The following is a 15,842-nucleotide window of genomic DNA, read 5'->3' on the forward strand; positions in this document are numbered from 1 at the left end:
GGTTCACTTCACTTTGGTTTCTAAATTCTACATAGCATTGGCTTTCAACCGAGGAAAGGAAACCTACATTTCTAATGCTGTCTTCTGATTTTCCCCTTGATTTGAGCAAAACTTTGATTATAGAAGTTTATTTTCCCTTATAATTATGCCACAGTAGTGTAAATAAGATACAGCCAGTTTTCAACTAATTATCGTGGAATTAACATGCTGCTTTGAAGTGGGCATTTTTTTTTTTTAATTGTAAAACGGCCTTTACGATGTTCAAAACTTAGTGTTCTGAGAAAAAGTAAAGCAGTGTACTCATGCTTGGATATCTGAAACTTTATATGTAGATTTGTTTTTTGTGATGAATATTTCATATATATATAATGTCATATATATATAAATAATATCTTTATTATAAGAGGCCTATTTCTGTGGTCAGGTGCTTATTTACTGGGTGAGTAGACCCACAGACATGAGTACACACCCTTATGCTCCGTAGCTACATGAACTTGTCGCCACCCGTGCTTGTGATTTTTCCTGTTTTTGAATTCTTTCTCATTCTGCTCTACATTTTTAGTCTCTGAGTCCGCTATCTATATACTCATTAAATTCTTTAGCAGCTGGTGATACTTATTATGTGCTATAAAATTTGTTACTGCTTCCTTTGTCCTCGGGCTTGCCTGGCCACTCTATTATATGTAAAATTAAGAGCAGAGCTACCTTTTAACCATCCTCTTAAAATATATATTTTAAAAATATTGTTTAGTGTTCAGTGTTTAGTTTAAGAATATTTAAAATATTTTACACTATTTTTAAAATAGTGTAAAATCAGTATCAGCACAGGTTACAATAAATGCTTAATACAAAGATATGAGGGCGCCTGGGTGGCTCAGTCCATTGAGCAGCCAGTTCTTGATTTCAGCCCAGATCGTGATCTAAAAATCCTGGTCCCAGGACCGTCCCAGGGTCCTGGGACGGAGCTCACATTGGGCTCCAGGCTCAGCAGGGAGTCTGCTTGTGGATTCTCTCTCTCTCTCTCTCTCTCTCCCCTCACCCAGCTCTTTCTCATTTTCTCTCTCTCAAATAATTAAATAAGGAAATGTCTAAAAAATGCAAAAGTGGGGATTCCTGGGTGGCTCAGTGGTTTGGCGCTTGCCTTTGGCTCAGAGCGTGACCCCGGGGTCCCGGGATGGAGTCCCCCATTGGGCTCCCTGCATGGAGCCTGCTTCTCCCTCTGCCTGTGTCTCTGCCTCTCCCTCTATGTGTGTGTCTCTCTGAATAAATAAATAAAATCTTTTAAAAAAATTGCAAAACTGTGGATCAAATTTAAATTAATTCACCACTGTCACCGTAATTGATGAAATTGTTAAAATTGTTTAAATAGCATTACTACTTTTTTTGGCTTTTTATTCATGTATTGTTGCTTATTTCCATAATCCTGCAATTTTGATAGTTCTCTTTCTTTGCAACCTTGATACTGCCATGAAATGATGAGCTTTCTGACTCACTATTCCCCTAAACTCACCTCTCTACATTTGCAGTAATGTCCTTAATTCCCAAGAACTCCATTTTCTTTTCTTTTTTTAAAAAAGATTTTATTAAAAAAAAAGATTTTATTTATTCATGAGAGACACACAGAGAGAGAGAGAGAGAGAGAGAGAGAGAGAGAGGCATAGGCACAGGCAGAGGGAGAAGCAGGCTCCATGCAGGGAGCCCGACGTGGGACTCGATCCTGGGCCTCAAGGATCACGCCCTGAGCTTAAGGCTGTGCTAAACCACTGAGCCACCCGGGTTGCCCCCTTTTCCTGAGATTACTACTTTCCTTAACGCATACTACTTGTGTTGGTTGATGTTATTTTCAAATGAGCAGCATATTTGACAAAATTAAAAAAATTGGGAAACAAATATGTATATTTAGAGCATTTAGAATACACATGTAGAATAATATATATGTATTTAGAACATACTATCTGCATTCTAGAAATCTCTTCAGATTATCTTTTTTTCTTCGTTCTGCTGCATTTTATTTATTTGTTTGTTTATTCCAACTGATGCGTTTTCTTGAAACGTCTCATCTTTGGTCTTCCAACGTATTTATGAGTTAAGGTCATATTTAACATAAATCTCTGTAGAGTTATATCTATACTTGTACTGGGCCATTTCCCAAATATGACAAGCCAATTTAGCATATTTATTGGTGTATTTAGTGAGAACTTTGTGATCTTCCAAATACGAATCAATATATCTATATTTTCTCTCCATTTTCATATGAATACACTTTTTTTAGGACTTAAATCTCATTGCTTCTCAGAGCATTAATGCACACTTCTAGAAAACTCAGCAACGACAGGGAATTAGTAAGTGGTCAGTAATAGCTTTTTGAAAAGCAACATATATTCATATATGTCAATTTGGAATTCTAAAGGATCCAAAAGCTTGATTTAGGTGGTATTTTTGGAGTACTTACTAAGTATACATAGTATATTAGGACCTGAAATAAAATGCAAAGATATGGGAGATTCAAATTCTATTAATTAATTGATTACAGTCTCCTAAAAATAGATACTATAAAAATGATAGCTATGATTGCAGTAGCATTCAGCTATAGATTTAAATTTTCATAGCTATATATATTAATCCTCTTCAGCCCCTCTATTTAAAGATTTCCCTTTTTTTACAAACAATTAAAACAAATAATTTTTTTACACTTAACTCCCTGGCCCTGCTCTACAACCCCTGCATAATCTTAACACACAGACAAAAATCCAAGCAGTCAAACCTTCCCATATTTTGATTAGACTCAAATGTTCCAATTGTGCTTTGGTGGGAAGACAAAAAGCTATGTCAGGATGACATAAAGCAACATACTGAATTTCTGTGCCGTTTTCGAGTCTGCAAAATAATCTACACTATTAAATCTACTTTGGGAAGCAAGCTATGTATCACTTTGTCAAACTAAAGATGAACAGCAAAGTAGATTCATTTTCCTGGCAGAGAAGAATATGTGTGATATTCATTAGTTATGGTGTTGTCTGTAATTGTTTTTAAACTCTAATCGTTTCATATTTTATTGGAATGGAGTTTTTCTGCCTACCAATAATGCCTTTTGAGTATAATTAACAAACCAGAGGAATTCTAAAGATTATTTATTGTTACTACCCATTGCATTGAGCCAAAATAATGTAAGCCAAGACAAGACTATACACAGTACTCAATGAATGAATGAATATTTCCTTTGGTAGGTATTGAAAATATATCTCTTGATATTTAAGATATTCAGGGGGGATCCCTGGGTGGCACAGCAGTTTTGCGCCTGCCTTTGGCCCAGGGCGCGATCCTGGAGACCCGGGATCGAATCCCACGTTGGGCTCCCGGCATGGAGCCTGCTTCTCCCTCTGCCTGTGTCTCTGCCTCTCTCTCTGTGTGACTATCATAAATAAATAAAAAATTTAAAAAAAAAGATTTAAGATACTCAGGTTTAATTTTTTGCAGACTTCATATATTTTTGTTATATTTAACTATACTCTCTATGAGTAATTTATAAGCTATCATGAATATATTTTAATCATAGATAATCTAGGTATTTAGGCTATGGTGGAAATTTTATGTTCTTTAAATAATCTCTGAGTATCATGCATTCCTTTCTGTCCTGGAACCCAGTGATGGTTATTTTGAGCATAACTGTTCACATGAAATTCTTTCCTAGAAGATGAGTCTTTTGAAATATAATCCAAGTCATTGCTTTATTTAGTAATATAGTAAATATGTGTTTACCAGTCTTGTGTCCTACTTTGATAAGTAAAAATGGATAAAATAGATATCTGTGACAATTCGGATGGTGAAATTTCCATAGATGCATTTTCTGTTTTAGAGACTCTAGTTTCAAGCAATTGAACAACCTTATAATTACATTTCACTGTTTTGACGGATCTTCATTCCTGTCAGAATTTCTCCTCTATGTTTCTCTCATATGGGTAAATATATTCTGTGGAGTTTGAATATACACTGAATAGTTAGAGGCCTGGAATTGCTAACTTTGCTATGTAGCAGCCGGTTCAATTTATTGCAAAACTGCTGATAATTTAAAAATGCAGTGAAATGTAATTTCATAAGTTACTTCACTAACTTTTTATTTTAAAGTATATTAGCATTTGCCTATTCCATGAAATAAACTGGAGAGACCGTATGAGCCAGTGATTAGTGAAGAGTTACGGAGAGAGCTACATCGTGTACTGACTGGCATGGTGTATATGTGCATCTGTATAAGTTTTTTTTTTTTTTGTATAAGTATTTTGGGTTTAGAGCATCAGCGGGGCGATGGAGACCCAAATGAACAATCATTGTTTGAAGTCTTCAAACAATCATCTGGGAGGTAAAGTCATTAGGTTCAGCCTCTGTTACAGCGTGAAATGGGAACAGAATAATCAGGATGACCATACAGGAAAAGAACTAAGGTGTGTGTGTGTGTGTGTTTATTCATATTTATCTATAATATATATTTATCCTTTAATTCTAGATTTTCAAATTAAGTGAGTCGAGAATTAGTGAGTAGCTTTTGTGTTTAGAATGTAGCGCATTTCATGACTTTGAAATGCCTCAGATTTCTAAATATTTATAACCATCTGGGTGGATACCTCTTGACTGGTGAGAAGTCAAAAGCAAAGTAGGATAATGAAAACACCTCCCTACTTCCACTACATAATTGAAAAGCAGAGCGTATACTTAAGATGCAAATGTGTATTCTTATGCAAAATGTCCTCACAATGCAATAAGTTCAGCACTCCTACCAGAAATATATTAATCCAGAGTTCTCTATACTATAAAACAAAGTTACTAAAGTAACTTAGTTTTTTTTTTAATTTTAATTCCAGCATAGTTGACAGTGTTATATTAATCTCAGGTATTTAGTATAGTGATTCAGCACTGCCATACAGCATTTGGTGCTCATCACAACAGGTGCACCCCTTAATCCCATGACCTGTTTCACCCATCCCCCCCACCGCACTCCCCTCTGGTAACCGCCAGTTTGTTCTCTATATTTAAGAGTCTGTTTTGTTTTGGGTTTTGTTTGACTCAGTTTTATAATATCAGATCCCTGAATGACTCTGTTTAGGTCTCTTAGGTGCCACATAATCAGGCTCCAAATTAAATAGACTACGTACCAATACTTTCTAAATTCTTGAGGAAAATAATACAAATAATGTGTCCATTTCAAACGTGTTGTCAATCAATAGCATATTTTTAAAAGAAAAAAAAAGAATCGTTCTAGAGAAAATACAAAGAGTGGAATAACAATTATTTTAAAGATGCACTGGTGGGGTGTCTGGATGGCTCAGTCAGTTAGACACCTGCCTTTGGCTCAGGTCATGCTCCCAGAGTCCTGAGATCTAACCCTGCGTTGGGCCCATGCTCAGGGGAAAGTCTGCTTCTCCTTCTCCCTGTTTCTCCCCCAGCCCCACTTGTGCTCTCTCTCTCTCTCAAATAAATAAAATCTTAAAAATAAAAAAAAATAATAATGAAAAAACTAGAGATGTGTTTGTTCCACCTTTATGATTTCTACTTTTAAGTAAAATGGGGTTTCTGATGCCACAGATATATGAATTTTTCAATCTCATTTATATTTACAGCATTTAGATGTTTCATCCAGGGTGAGAAATATTTAGTTGCTGTGTCATGACACTCAGGGTCTCACACACTTGGAAGATACCTCTGCTCTTTCCCACTTAGACTTGGATTTCTGCTTAAAATTGTGCTCCAGGCTGCTACAGCCAGTTGAAAGGAGCAGACCCTGAAGTTGAAACCTATTCACCCCAGATCTAATCAAATATAAATTGGTGCACAAAACACAGGTTAAACTGATACATCCTTAAAATAAACATTCATTGTCACAGAACCCAAGCAATGAATGATCCAATGTAAGTGAGGCAAGAAAATATCCTCATCATTTTATTTAATAAGATTTTACTAAAGAAATATGGGCTTAAAGATAATTGTCTTCAGGCTGACAAACTTTTGATAAATGATTTTAAGCATTATCATAAAAGCAATATTTGTATTCTATTTATTAAGATCCATGTGCAAGGTAAAATAACACATTACGTATACATTTTCAACAGCTATTCACAGTGACAGTCTTAATTTTATGATCGAATGCATCAGTTGTTTTTTGATGTCAACGTTGTATGCTTTACCTGATAACTTAAATTTCAGACAGTAATTAGCACCGACAATTTACCGGAATCAAGAAAAAGTTTGGTCGCAGGAAATTTTCACGATTGTCATTGACATTTTCCACACGTTATGGAGTAGAATTACCTTGATAAATACTTTTTAATACATATTATAAGCCTAGGCTCTTTCTCTTCTTTTGTAACTGGAGGCAGTTGTTAGACCAAAACTGACCAAATAATTTGTAGCCTTTTTTTTTTCTATTAAGCCAAGCTGGTATATTCTGGTTGAGCAAAACCAAATTTTACAACTGATGTACTTCCCAGCAAAATTAAAACCGAAGGATCCTATTTTAAAAAGAGTGACATACTCATTTTAATTATTTTTCCCCGGCCTAAATTCTGAAAAGAAATGTGTGTTGACTTGCTTAAATTCTCTTTAGAATTTGGAAGGAATATTATTTAAATGTATAACTTATACCTAGTGTCCCAATGGACAAGACTGAGCTGTGAGGTTATAGGTCTAGCTAATATAGTTTAAAATAGAAGTGAGCTATCACACGTAGATGCTTCTGTGTCGAAGATTCTGTTAGGAAGCCGGGAAGTGGCTATAAATTTTGTGTCAAATACTTAGATGAGTTTCTGTTTGCAAGTGTTGAAAGGGGGAAAAATGCACATACCTCAAAATTTGTTTTCCTTTTCCTAAAGAGAAGATTAGGATTGAAGTACAAGACCAAGGGGCACTCATTTTAAGGTAGAGTCTCTTGGGAGATAGTAAGGGTGGACTTGGTGTTACTCTTTGTGTGCCCAGGGAAGAAATATCCTGAGAACACATAATTTTATTATTATGGCTACTATAATATATGATTCCACATGGGTAGCTGAGCTTGCTTTTATTTGTTAAGTGTAACTTTCTTATGATTATGAGATGGTTCAAACCTTTAATCTCGTGTAAAATGGAAAGCTTATATCCATCCATTGCTTAGACATAAGTAGTACGGAGGGCAGTTCTGACCACTTTCCTGCAGCCTAAACTTTCCATAGTTAGTTAGCTTTCTCTAACTTGCCTGAGTTTTTGAGCAAACTTTGGGCACATGGGATGCATTTCCTTTGTATATGTTTTTAAGGTAATTAAAAAGATTCTCAGAAAGTTGGATAAAAAAAGTGCACTTTTCACTTCTCTTCTGGCATTAGCATCCTGCATAGATGTAGTGCACCATGACATCCACATTTATACAATCCACAAAACATACTCAGGTTCTGTAAAATACGCACTCCCCTGGGTATGTGTTTCTGTGTGTCATGTGCTATATGGAACAACAGCGATCAGATGCAGAATTGTTCTATCACCCGGACCCCCTAGTGCTACAACCCAAATGCAAACCCATTCAATTGGTAACCAAATGTCTCCCTAATGACTTTATTTTGAAAACGTCGTATAATTCCCTTAAGCTCCCTCCAAGTTATTGCGTGCGTTATTGTTTCATTCCTTTTTATTACTGCGTACTATTCCATGGTATGCATAACTCACAGTTTGTTTACCATCCGCCCATCAAAGGACATTTTGGATTGTTTTCACTTTTTGATATATCATAAAGTGGCTGTGCATATTTATATACAGATTTTTGCCTGAACAAAAGTTTTCATTGCTCAAGGATAAATGCCCATGAGTATAATTGCTGCTTTGAATAGTAAATATATTTATGGCTTAAAATAAACTGCCAATCTATTTTCAAGAGTAGCTGAACCATTTTACATTCACAGCAGCAATGAATGAGTGATCTAGTTTCTCCACATCCGTGTCAGCATATTTTGTTTCAGGCATTCTAACAGATGTTTAGTGATACTGCATCGTGGTTTTAATTTACATTTCCTTAATAGTTAATGATGTTGAACATCTTTTCAAGTGCTTTTATGTTATCTGTACTTCTTGTCTAAAGATTTCTTCAGTGAAATGTCTGTTCATTTCTTTTGCCCATTTTCTAATTGGATTGCTTTTTTTATTTACTCTTGAGACTTGAGGGTTCTTTATATATTTTAGATACAAGCCCTCTTTCAGATGTGCGATTTGTAAACGTTTTCTCACATTTGTTCAAGTTGTATTTTATCTTTTCAGCCCACTAATCAGGACTGTTGGAGAGCAATAATTTTTAGTTTCCATGAGGTCAAACTTATCAATGTTTTTTCTGTTATTGATTGTGCTTTGGGGATTAAGTTAAAGAAATCTTTATAAATATAGATATTTACAGAGATATAAGATATATAAGACATGTGCATATTAGGTATGCTATATAGCATATAAGGATCCAAGATATATATTCATATATATCTGAAAATTTATTCAAAATATTTTTTCTATAAATTCACGGGGTGTATTTACATTTAAGCCTTTGATTCATTGTAATTTTTTTTTTAGAAAGTATGAATTTTCAGTCATTTTAAGTATGTTTATCTTAATTTCTTTTCTCCCCTTTTTGGCCTGGCTAGAACATTCAGTAGTATAATGAGCAAGAATTGTGAAAGCAAACACTCTTGCCCTGTTCCTGATCTCAAGGGAAAAACATTCACTCCTACAACATCAAACACATAATAGATTTTTTTGTTGATGTGCTTTGTCTATTAGAGAAAGTCTTCTCTAATCCTAGATTTCTAAGTGCTTTATAATAAATGAGTTTTGCACTTTGTCAAATGCTTATTTTCTGATATGATCGTGATGTTTTCTATATCCTGTTAACTTGGTTATTAGTATGTTGGATTTTTGAATATTACCAGTCTTGCATGTCTTGAATAAATCCCACTTGATTATTAAATTGTTTAGTATTTTGTTATAGATTTTTGCATTTCAATTCATGAGAGATATTATTCTGTGGTTTTCTTGTTTTGTAATTGTGTTTCATTTTGATATCAGGAATACCACCTTATAAAATAAAATGGGAAGTTTTTCCTTCCCTTCTGTTTTCTGGAAGAGATTGTTTAAAATTGGTGTTAATTTTTCTTTAAAGATTTGGTTAATAATACCCTAGTGAAACTATTATGGCTTGACAATTTAGTTTATGAGAGCAAGTTAATTACATAATTTCTTTACTGTTTATTGGACTGTTTTGTGTGTCTGTTCCATCTGAATTTAGTCAGGGTCTTTTTTTTTTCCCATTTTTGAAATGCGGTTGTCTTACATATTTCTTCACATGCAGTGAGCACTGCATCTAATGGTGGAATTATTATTATTTTTTAAGATTTTATTTATTTATTCATGAGAGACAGGTAGAGAGAGAGAGGTAAGGATACAGGCAAAGGGAGAAGCAGGCTCCCTGTGGGGAGCCTGATGCGGGACTCAATCCTGGCACCCCAGGATCACACCCTTAGCCAAAGGCAGATGCTCAACCGTTGAGCCACTCAGGTGTTTCGGTGGAATTATTTTAATTCAACAAAGAGATATGGTTTAAAAAACTCATGAGAACAAGTATATTGTACATACTCCTATTTTTTTTTTAGCCATTCTTTTTTTTTCTTTCCTTCCATTGATATTTTATTTTTCTTCACAGAGATTCCCTTAACTGTGACCAAAGGAGAAATCCACAGATGACAGAAATTAATTTGCTTCTCTGAAAATATGTTTATTCCCCCCCCCCCCTTTCTGGATGGAGATTCACTAAATACTGATTAAATGCATGGTTGATGTTACTTTTAGTACTTGACAAATGCTGTGCTACTTTCTTCAGGCCTCTATGTTTCAGATGAGACAACTGCTATCATCCAAATTGGTATTTTTTGTAGGTAATGAGTCACTTTTTCTTTGGTTGCTTTTAATACTCTTTTCTTTAACATTGTTTTTTTTTAGTTAATTCTGATGTGTTTTTATGGATTTCTTTGGGTTTATCCTCTGTGGGGTTCTCTCAGTTTCTTGAATCTGTAGGTTTGTGAATTACATATTTCAGGAGTTTTCAGCATGATTGATGGGAATAATTTTCAGTTCCACACTCTTTCTCTTTTGCAACAAGAGTAACATCTGTATTACATCTTTTCACATTTTCCCACAGATGCCCGAGGCTCTGCCGTTTTTTAGACTACTTTCCTTGTGTTGATGGGATGCAGTAAATTATTTTGACCTGTCCTAAAGCTCACTGATTCTGTCTTCTGCTGTTTCCCTCTACTACTGTTCCCATTCAGATTGTGCTGTTGTTGTTCTTGGACTTTTTAGTTCTACATTTCCCACTTGGTGCCTGTTTATAACTGTTATTTATCTGCTGTGACTTTCTACCATTTCATTTGTTTCAATATTCATATTGATTACCGAAACACTTTTATGATGGCTACTTTAAAATCCTTGCCAGGTAATTCCAAGATCAGATTCATTTTGATATTAATATTAGTTAATGTCTTTTCTCACCAGATCATGAATGTCTTCATTCTTGGTATGATAAGAGAATAGGGATATTTATCTTGGTCCTTTGGTTATAGTTAGGAGACCTAATCCTATTTAAATCTCCTGTTGCCCATTAAATCACCAGTTCCCCATTTAGTGCTTTGTGTATGTTCTGGCCTTCCCTTGTGGTCTGTGGTTTCTGTTTAATTTTCAGATCCCTTGTAATATTTTCTTATCTGCTTTATTTTATTTTTCTGAGGCTTCGGGGGTTTTGGCTTGATCTCCGATGGTGCTCACATAGTGTTTTCCTGGGCCACCTTCTACAAGTAAGGAAAAGCATGTGACAAAAAGTCATTGGCTTAATTCAGGATCTTTCACTAGTGGAGGGCTGGCAGATGCTGACCCGAGCTCCTTCGTGCCAATAGCTAGAGGTTTGGAGATGCCAGGGTCTGTGACAACGTAAAAGACTCTTCCTCCCTAAAGCACTGGGTGTGGATTGGGGACAGGGCCTGCCACTTGATGTTTGCTTGAATTCTCTTTTCTGGGTTATTTGGCCAAAGAGGCAGGTTATTCTTGATGGTTCCAGGTGGCGGGAGTCTCTGGATGCCAAAACAAGAATGATGGTAAATGAAAAAGAAAACCCAGGCAATTCATTGTCATGCCATTCCTTGAATCCTAGAGTCTCTGTCCAGGCACACTTTGACTCTCCCACTTTCAGATACTTTTGTAGTTGTCTTTGGATTGTTTTTAGATTATTTAGTTGTATTTAGAAGAGGGGCATAAGGAGAATCTAATCAATACCATGTAATGTGGGTATGTGTCCTAAACATTGAGGAAATGAAAGCAGCATGTATGTATCTGAACCAGAAAATTTACCAGCCTAATATATAATGGCTAATTGGGTGAGTATTTTATTTTTAACAAAGATATTGAGTGGGATGGGTAGAAGATAAACATCAACTCTAAAAACAGAAGGTGGGAAGCCTGGGTGGCCTAGCAGTTTAGTGCCTGCCTTCAGCCCAGGGCATGATCCTGGAGTCTCAGGATCGAGTCCCGTGTTAGGCTCTCTTCATGGAGCCTGCTTCTTCCCTTGCCTGTGTCTCTGCTTCTGTGTGTGTGTGTGTGTGTGTGCCTCTCATAAATACATTAATTAATTAAATCTTTAAAAAAATAAAAAATAAATAACAGAAATTACCACTGTAGAGCCAGTGCATTCTCTAGGTCTGGACAATTGTTGAAAGGGTAAAGGGATTAATATATTTCTATATTCTAATCTAGTCTAAGCAGTTGTTGCTAAAAACAAAATCTTAATATTAGGAATTGTACATCTATTACCTTTATTGTATGTAGACTGTAGGGACTAGAATTTCCTGAGTTTTATACTTTATTTATTAAGTGTAGAGTTATTTTTTCTCCAATCCTAAATTAAGTTTCAATAGGTCTTTTTTTTTTTTTTTTCTGGTCAAGTATCATTATATTAACAGACGTAGGGCACTTAGATATTTAGATGAAAATAAAACAAAAGCTTGATAATATTGGAAATTCCATTATTTATTAAGAATTGAATGTTAGACCAAGGCAATCATCTGGACAATCATCTATTTTTCTATTAAAATAGAAAAGAAAAAGGGAAATGTTGTCAAGTGGTGCTTCTATCCCCAGTTGTTCAACTCATATAGATCTTTACATTGTAAGTGAATATCAGTTTGTTTTATTTTACTGGCTGAATTAGTTAACCTTGTTTTTATGAGAGTGGTAGTTGTAATGTTTGAAGTCAGAATGAGTGTGTGTAACAAAAAAAATTGCTTGAGTTCCATTTCTTACAGAATTTATTCTTTATAAATTAATGAATAATAAGTTTTCCACAAATAGCACAGCAATGGATAATTTTTTATTTATAGCAAAGTTTTAAATATGTGTTCTGTTAGTTCTTTTTCATGTTAATATTTAATTACAAATGGATCATTCTAATGGTCTAAGGGATAAGGGATCAGGAAATAAAAATAGTTTTAAAATTCTTCACTGGGGAAAAAAAAAAGTATTCACTGGAAACTTTAGTTCCTGATTCTCAAATTCCTAGGGTATTTTTCAATTTTTGTATGTTGACATGAGAAAAAGGGTTAACTTGTTTGTTTTTATTTTCTCTAAAATTAGATCATGAAATGTATGGCAGATAATGGATCAGAGGACTGTTATTCAAATATGACATTTAAATCACATCTCAGTTTATAGCTCAGAATGGTTTTTATATCTTGACAAGATTGGTTATTTACAATCTGAATTCTATCTCAGGATTCATATGTTTGGATTCATTCTATATCTCCTTGAAATATTACGGTTAGCTTCATGTTTCCTTCCAATTCACTTTGAGAACTGAATTACTTAGATTGATATGGTATAGTGGAATGAAAATAGCATTTGGATTCAAGAGACTGCATGTGAATTCAAACTTCACCATAAAGCAACTGTATAGGCTTGTCAAAGTTTTTAACTTTTCTGGTTCTTACATTTCTTACTGGAAAACAAATATAAACATTTCTAGCCTGTGTACTTCATGGTCTTGTGAAGGTCATGCATGATTAAAGATAAGATGAGATCATGTAAACCTTAGTACTATATAAACCTTAGTATTAAATAAATTCTCTTAGTACAGAGAATGAGTAGCGGGGAGTAACATCTGAAGATACTATATATATTAGTACTATATAAAACCTTAGTACTTGTATTACCATTGTTTATAAAATTATCTCTTTTTTTTTTTATTAATTTTTATTGGTGTTCAATTTACCAACATCCAGAAAAACACCCAGTGCTCATCCCGTCAAGTGTCCACCTCAGTGCCCATCACCCATTCCCCTCCAACACCCGCCCTCCTCCCCCCTTCCACCACCCCTAGTTCGTTTCCCCGAGTTAGGAGTCTTTATGTTCTGTCTCCCTTCCTGATATTTCCCAACATTTCTTCTCCCTTCCTTTATATTCCCTTTCACTATTATTTATATTCCCCAAATGAATGAGAACATACACTGCTTGTCCTTCTCCGATTGACTTATTTCACTCAGCATAATACCCTCCAGTTCCATCCACGTTGAAGCAAATGGTGGGTATTTGTCGTTTCTAATCGCTGAGTAATATTCCAATGTATACATAAACCACATCTTCTTTATCCATTCATCTTTCGATGGACACCGAGGCTCCTTCCACAGTTTGGCTATTGTGGCCATTGCTGATAGAAACATCGGGGTGCAGGTGTCCCGACGTTTCGTTGCATCTGAATCTTTGGGGTAAATCCCCAACAGTGCAATTGCTGGGTCGTAGGGCAGGTCTATTTTTAACTCTTTGAGGAACCTCCACACAGTTTTCCAGAGTGGCTGCACCAGTTCACATTCCCACCAACAGTGTAAGAGGGTTCCCTTTTCTCCGCATCCTCTCCAAATATTCGATAAAGGAGGAAAGACTATCCATTGGAAGAAAGACAGTCTCTTCAATAAATGGTGTTGGGAAAATTGGACATCCACATGCAGAAGAATGAAACTGGACCACTCTCTTTCACCATACACAAAGATAAACTCAAAATGGATGAGAGATCTAAATGTGAGACAAGAGTCCATCAAAATCCTAGAGGAGAACGCAGGCAACACCCTTTTTGAACTCGGCCACAGTAACTTCTTGCAAGATACATCCACAAAGGCAAAAGAAATAAAATTATCTCTTTACATCAAACTTACTTAGCTGAAACTAATCATCATGCTGTCACCTAACAGAGAGTATGTCATAAAGCAGGTTTTCCGTCTGAGATATGGTTCACTTAGTCCCAGCTCCAGATCCTGAATTTGGTGTGTGCTAGTCATCAGTCCCTGTCAAGAACTGTAGTCCGGTCCAAACTCTTCTTTGACTCTTTGTTCCTGAGGTTCAGGGGATTTCTTGACCGTTGGCTGATGAATTGGCTTCTTTGACCTGTTTTCAGACTTGGCTCTGGCTTTTGACCTGATGTCAAGTGAAAGTCATGTTTCTTAATCTGTCTCCAGCAAGCCTCAAAGAGGGTAGATCAAGAAGGGTGACGTCCATCTGCCTCGTGGGATCCTTTTGAAAGGATTCAACCTATGGGTTGACTTGTTTCAGGAAACTATTAGTGAAATGGCAGATTGATTAGCCAGAAGTCAAGGTTCAAAGTTATCTGCTAGAGTTTTATAATGGACCTATTTTCTGTGGCAAATTTGACTGTTTGTGGAAATATAGCTCCCTTGATAAATAAAATTATTTGTACATATATCTGGGTCCTGAGAGTCACTTCTCATGGCGGAGTTCTTTATTCATCTGTTAGTGATTCAGTGGTGGAAGTGTATTGTACTAAATTTCAAGGGCCAAGGCTTTAACAAGTTTGAGGATGACTTGTTATGCCGGATAAAGATGAGAATCTGTTGAAGGGAATCATATCTGACTCCATCCAGGGGAAATAGTCTCACTGAGGTTCTCACATTCTTCTTTAAAAAAAAAAAAAGGGAGTTTCAGTAAGAATCTTCAGTATGATCCATGTGCCTGCCGTGGCATGGATCTTAATGATCTTGATCCCTGGTTCATATACTCTTTGATGCTGAGCTGTTATTTAATTTTCTTGTATGTCTGATTTCCCATTTGAAATCCATTGTCTTGATCATGCCTTCATGCTGTAGGCCTAAGCACAATTGTGGTTTCCAGGCTTACATGAAGCTCCAGGAGTTAAAGGGAAAACAGTGTAGTGTGATGAAGAAGCGTGATTTGGAAGACAAGACATTTATATCAGCCACAGTTTCTCATCTAGCTTGATACACATTCTTAGGAAGATGTGTCAATGATGCATGCTCATTCTCCTCTCATAAAACAAAGGAGAAAGACAGGATGGTTGAGATAGTTCTTAAATATAATTAGGAGACAGTCCCAAGCAGACGTTTAGGTCATAGACAGTGAAGTCAGACCACCTGTATTCAATTCTGTCCTAACCAAATGTTTATTGTATGACTTTTGCCATGTTGTTTACTCTCTTTAAACCTTTTTTTTCCTTGCCTCCTCTTTCTACTAAGGGGATAATAAATTAAAAATATATTGAATCCTATAATAGACTTTGAAAATACAAAAAAAATAAACAAGGAAAACTTTAGTTCTTGTATTCTGGGACTCGAATGCTGCTTCAGGAAAAATAAATGAACACACAATACATAATCATGGGACAGTTTTGTTGTTGGCAAATGCTGTGAAGGTACTAAACAGATCTTTTTGAGAAAAAGTATAGGGGAAGAGGTATCATTTTAAGCAGGATAGCTGGAAAACCCCCCTCTGAGGCAATGCTGTTG

General features: G+C 35.6%; 1 protein-coding gene across 32 annotated transcripts in view; it reads left to right on the forward strand.

Annotated features, from left to right (window-relative positions):
- Window positions 1–15,842, forward strand: part of CDH18 (cadherin 18) — a 948,807-nt gene that overhangs the window by 521,477 nt on the left and 411,488 nt on the right. The window contains exon 4 of one of the 32 annotated variants that reach the window (XM_072757175.1): window positions 10,190–10,243. The exons of the other annotated variants lie outside the window; for them this stretch is intronic. The gene's annotated coding sequence lies outside the window, so the exon portion shown is untranslated. The remainder of the gene's footprint in view (window positions 1–10,189; window positions 10,244–15,842) is intronic. 32 annotated transcript variants of the gene reach the window in all.

This window comes from Vulpes vulpes, chromosome 4 (assembly GCF_048418805.1).
Source record: "Vulpes vulpes isolate BD-2025 chromosome 4, VulVul3, whole genome shotgun sequence".
NCBI classification, from domain to species: Eukaryota; Metazoa; Chordata; class Mammalia; order Carnivora; family Canidae; genus Vulpes; species Vulpes vulpes.